The 5,661-nt window shown below is 48.8% G+C and overlaps 1 protein-coding gene across 1 annotated transcript in view; it reads right to left on the bottom strand.

Moving 5' to 3' along the window:
• CLIP1 (CAP-Gly domain containing linker protein 1) overlaps positions 1-5,661 on the bottom strand; it is a 99,784-nt gene that overhangs the window by 38,244 nt on the left and 55,879 nt on the right.

Here is a 5,661-nt window from a genome sequence, read left to right as displayed (position 1 = left end):
CGTGAGGGGGGGCCAGTCACCAAGCCAGTGCTGGAACGGCAGGTGCACAGGAAGGGCTTTGTTCTAAAGGGGGATGACACTGGAGGCCCTTCTGAGGCCCTGAGTCCGTTCCTGGGCAATCCACCTCTCTAGACCCTTCAAGCCTACACTTCCCTGTGGAAGTTCCAAGGCGCACTGCCAAGCAAGCTCTCAATATTCCGACTTAGGTCTGAGAGGTCACTCAGTGACAGAGTGATACTCTTCTACAGCTGGCTTTCTCTTAATCATATTTATGGGTATACGTTTAAAAAGAATGGCCTTGCTATTTCGAATGTGGGGCTTTGGAAGTCACTCAGAATCTAGGTTTGGAATGTTAAAAACAGAAATAAAAATTATATGGACAATTACAGCATTAAGGCTCCAGGGCTTAATGAGAAGCATTTCATGGGGAAGTCTATGAGAGAAGTTGTGGGTCACGAACATAAATATGCCTGTGAATAAAAAAGACGTACACACGTGCAAATTCTTGGCTGCTAAATATCAAAAGCAATTGTCAAAATTTGGATACAACATAACCATGAAGATACAGTGAAATGGCTGTAGACGCTTGCTCACAATTTCACGTGGCTAATAACATGACAGTTTTGCATTCTGTCTATGCTATTATCAGCCGTGGAGATTTCAGTGAAACCCCTCCACTTGAAAGTGGAGGGATACAAAGCCCAATCGGAGAAATCGTATTTCAAAACGGGCCCGGTTTACTATTGCACTTAAAGTCTTTAAGAACTACTTAATTTCTTCATAAAGTTTCTCCCTAAATTGGGAAAAAAAAATACATCTTTTTTATTCACAGTTTACAACTTTTTCCAGTGGGGGAGCCTACTCCAGATGGACATTTAGTCACCCTTTCAGACGGGAATACACAGCTCCAGACACACAGCAATGGGTTAATGGGGCGGGTTTCTGTAAGCGGAAGTGAAGACTCGCCTATGGCCTGCCATCAGTGCCTGGTGTTAGTAGGTAGTCCAGGGGGCGCCATATTGAACCCCTCACTTTACCGTAAGTGACTGAAGAGTCTCGAGCTCTCTAATTTTAAGGGTAAGCTTGCTCTTGTCTTTCCGCAAAGTACGGTTTTCATTTTGTGACTCCAGGAGGCTGGCTGAGACGTGGCTGTTGGTCTTGGCCAGCTGGCTGATCTCTTTCTGAAGGACGAAGTAGCTCTCCGCCAGCTGCTCCTTCTCCTTCAGGAGCTCGTCCTTCTGCAGCGTCAGCTCCCTCTTCTCGGCCAGCAGGTTCTTGTTGTCCTGCACGACCTTGGCCCTCTCGGCCAGGGTCACCTCGTGGTTCCGCCGCAGGTCCTCCAGAATCTTGGTGACGTAAGTGTGCAGGTCCTGCATTTCTGACTTGGACTTGGACAAGGCGGCGAAATCGCCCTTCAGAGTCTCGATGTTGGCGGCGAGCTGGGCCGTCTCTGCACTCAGCAGCTCCTTCTCTTTAACGATCTCCAGCACCTTCTGCTCCAGGTTGGTCTTCTCTTGGATCAACGCGCACTTCTCGGACTGGAGCTCCGTGGAGCTCACTCTCAGCTTCTGCACTTCCTGCTCCAGGAGCGCCAGCCTCCCGTGAAGCTTGTTGTTCTCACACAAGGAGGACTCGTTTTCCTTCGCCCTGGCTTCTTTCACCAGGATCAAGGACTGCTGCATCTCCTGGACCTCCTCGGTTAGCTTCTGACACTCTTCCTGCAGGTTCAAGCCATCTCTAAGCAAAATGTCTTTTTCAGAACAGCAGGTCTTGAGCTCCGCGTTCAGGCTCTCCTTCACTTGCAGTATGTTGGTGTGTTCTTTTTCTAGGCTCTTCTTGGCACTCTGAGCCTCTTTCAGCATCAGAGAGAGGTCGCACTTGCTGGCGGCTAGTTCCTGGTTTTCTCGCTTTCTCTCCTGAAGCTCTTTCCTCAGAGCATCGATGTTGCCGAGGAGTTTCATCTTCTCGTGCACGATTACTCTTCTGTTGGCCGATTCTTGATCATACTTCCTTTTAAGGTCTCCGAAGGCTTTGACGGAATTTTCCCTCTCTGCAAGTAAATCTCCATTCTGCATTTCCAGTGCAGACTTTTCTCTCAAGAGACTATCCTGCTGCTTTTTAAGTTTAGAGATTTTCTGAGACGCCACCTCCTTCTCAGAAGTTAAGTACGCGATCGTCTCATTCAAGCTCACCTCGACGCGGGCGGCCTCTTCCGAGCACTTGCTGAGTTTTTCCGCGATGATCCTGTTTTCCCGTCCGAGTTCTTCTTTTTCAGCCAAGAGCCTCCTCTCAGAGGCGGCCAGGGTTTCCTTCTCATGCAGAAGCTGGATGCACTCAGAGTCTGTGACCGCGCGGCTGGCCTTGATCTCTTCCAGGAGCTTCGAGAGGCTCGCGTTTGTGGCCTGAAGTTGCCTGGTCTCCAGCTCGGCCTTCCGCAGAGCTTTGCTGGCCTCCTCCAGCTGGGCACGGAGCCCGCTGGCCTCTGTGTGGAGCAGCTGTTTGACCTGGAGGGCGGCTTCCAGGTTGGCGTGCAGCTTGTCTAGATTTTGGCGCAGCGCGTCCTTCTCGGCCTGCAGCTCCCTGACGCTCTGAAGGAGCCCGTCTCGCTCCGTCTTCAAGGCCACGCACACGCTGTCGAGGCTCGACTGCTTCTCCAGAGCGGACTTTTTCTCAGCTGTCATCTCCTCGATCTCCTGCACCAAGGACTTCTGGTCTTTGACTAACTCCTCGTAGGAACTCTGAAGCTTCTGAATAATGTCATCCTTATCTTTAGCCAAGATAAGGTTTTCCGAAATGAGCGTCTTGAACTGGTCCTCCAAGTGGCTTTTTTCTTCCCGGTCCTTCTCGGACTCGGCCATCAGCGCCGCTTTGCAGGACTGGAGCTCTCTGATGAGCGCCTGCGTGCTCGCCTCGGAAGCCTGCAAGGACTCGTTCTCCATACTTATCTTCAAGAGCTCTTCCTGCGCAGCATTGACTTCTTGAAGCAGCTTCTCTCTTTCAATAGCCAAAGCTTCTTTATCGAGGTGTTCCTGTTGATGAAGCTTTTCGGCATTTTGCTTTTCTTCTAAGACTTTCTCCTTCTCTAAATTAAGAGTTTCGTTTACTGACCACAGTTTCTGCTGGTCTTCCTGAAGCAAAGTTATTTTGGCCTCCACCTCTACAAGCTTTGATAAGAGTGAGCCTTTTTCTAACTTTAAAGCATTTCCCTCCTGGGCAAGGAGCTGCTTCTCTGATTTCAGACCCCTCAGCTCTTCTGACATTAATTCAATCTCTTTTTTGGCTGATGTTAACAAGTAAGTTAGCGACTACAGAGACAAAAGATGGAAAGAAGGCAAACAGAGATGAAGTCAAGCGCCCAGTGCAAGCCCAAGTAACTTAGCGTGACCTAAATCCCACAGCTTACACCGGCTACAGTAAACATCACAGAGACTACCTGGGCAAGAGGAAGGGCTACACAAACGGGGCCCATCAGAGGATAGTCCAAGCGAATTGCGCTGTGCAAAGTGCTTCTCTATCGCTTATCTTTAAACCGACCTGTGAAATTACTCCTGATAGCTACTTAGAAAACGGAGACAGGAGCTTGATACTGACGTGAGGGTGTAAGATTCTTTCCTGCCACTCTGATTAGACAGTCATTTTGATTATAAAAGGGATTAAGAGAAGAATTTTCAAAAATACAATTCAGGGACAGCAGGTGGCGTGGTGGTTAAAGAGCTGGACTCCCACGTGGCCAGTCATGATTCGAATCCCAGACCTGACAGCTCGCTTTCTCATTTCTCCCTCTCGTGGGTTAAATTTTTTTAAATTTTATTTATTTATTTGTTTATTTATTGGAGAGTTTTTTTTGCCATATGGCGCATGCGCTCGCCACACAGAGAGACAGAAAGCGAGAAATCACCCCCCAGGGGGGATGGTCATGCCGCAATCCCTTCTCCTCCATTCTCCTCGCAGGAACTTGGGCACGCATGCACACGCGCCCAGAATGAGTTTTAAGCCACCAGGTCCGGGACGCGAACCGTGGTCGACTATGTGGGAGTCCAGCGACATAGCCATTATGCTAACTGCTGGTCCCCACCATGGATTAAATTTGAAAACAAAAATAAATAAAAATAATTATTTCAAAAATGTAACTGAAAGAACTATAAAAAGTATTTTAACTAGAAAGGGGGTACTGAGTAACACGGGAAAATAAACTGTTGCTTTTTAGACTAACTATAGGGCCCTGCTTACTGAAGGACAGCCCCTGGGCTGGGCAGGGTTTGGTCTCGATATCACCTATAACTAGCAGGTACAAAAGAATGTCTAGGCTTTGCTAAAATGAATAGATATTTTGTAAATACATGGATTTATAAGCTAATGGGACCACAGTGACTGTATCGGCCCAGACTTTCCTGCAATGGCACGGGAGTTATTTGCTCTGTCCGAGAAGTAGGTGTGTAATTACGGAGCACTTGAAATGTGGTAGTTGTGATGGGGAGTCAGTTTTTAAATTTATTCAAAAGTAACAAATTTAGATTGAAATGGCCTCGTGACGGGCTGGTGGCCACCGTACTGGACGATAGAGCCACAGACCACTGGCTCTTCAACTAGGAGACGTGGATGCTTCCTGGGCTCTGTGGACCTCCTGAAATTCTACGGACAACTTGTTAAATACACATGCAAACTATCCTGGGGAATATCTCAAGGTTTCTTCAGACTTTCCATTGAGCCTGCGACTCATTAAAATCCACTGAGATCAGATACCACTCAGATAACTCTGGAGGGGGAGCAATCTCCACATTTTAACCAAATGACCTTTGTATAAAACCAATAAACCAGACAACCAAGACCTTACATAAACTACTGAAATGCTGTGTTTTGGTAAGACTGCAACATTTTCAAGAAAATGCTAAAAACCGAAAGCCTGTCCAGATAAAGGAAAGTCCAAGGAGGAAAGATCTGGGAGTTACATGCAGGGCTAAATGGCCCACTAAACTGGAAGTGCATCGCAGGAGAGGAAGCCTGGACAGCTGCATGTGGAAGAGGGGAAGGGCAGGCCTCTGTGAGACACACAGTTTGTCCCGGGCCGCTAACCGGAGGCTAACAGGAGCCCTTATGGGGCTGCTTCGGGCCCTGCCTATGCTCTTTTATCCCATTAAGCTTCCATGTAAAGGTTTCTCTAACACATTACAAATAAAGCAAGTTTGTACCTTTCTTTGAACAACGACAACAAAAAATCCAACAAAGGCAGGAAGGCTGAACTTCATTAAGTTACCAGTTGAAAACGCACTGACGCAGAGATAAAGCCCGACACCATAAAATGAAATCCCACGTGCCAAGCTCTAGTCAGTCACGAACAGGGCAGGGCCTCGCCGCCCGAGAGCCAGCAGCCTGGTCAGTAAGCTCACACTGCCTTCCTGGGGACACAGCTCTTTCCGGTTCTGAGTCCCTGCTCACTAGACTGCGGGGCTTCTGCCTCTCGCTCTCTGCAACACTGTCCTTTCTGACCCCATCCCAAGGGCAGACACGCATGGCCAAGGCTGGGGGACAGGCGGACAGAGCTCAGGCAACAGAAGGACCTCTGGGGCAGCTGGAATGAGCGACACACGGGTGATGGCCACTCCCGATGCTTGCGGGAGGCCTGCAGCCATCACCATCCTGAGCAGCGGCCATGGCGGGGGC

The sequence above is a fragment of the Tupaia chinensis genome, unplaced genomic scaffold (genome assembly GCF_000334495.1).
Source record: "Tupaia chinensis unplaced genomic scaffold, TupChi_1.0 Scaffold000258_1, whole genome shotgun sequence".
In the NCBI taxonomy this organism is placed as follows: domain Eukaryota; kingdom Metazoa; phylum Chordata; class Mammalia; order Scandentia; family Tupaiidae; genus Tupaia; species Tupaia belangeri.
The sequence above is the reverse complement of the archived record's forward strand: the minus strand, read 5'-3'. Positions and strand labels throughout refer to the sequence as shown.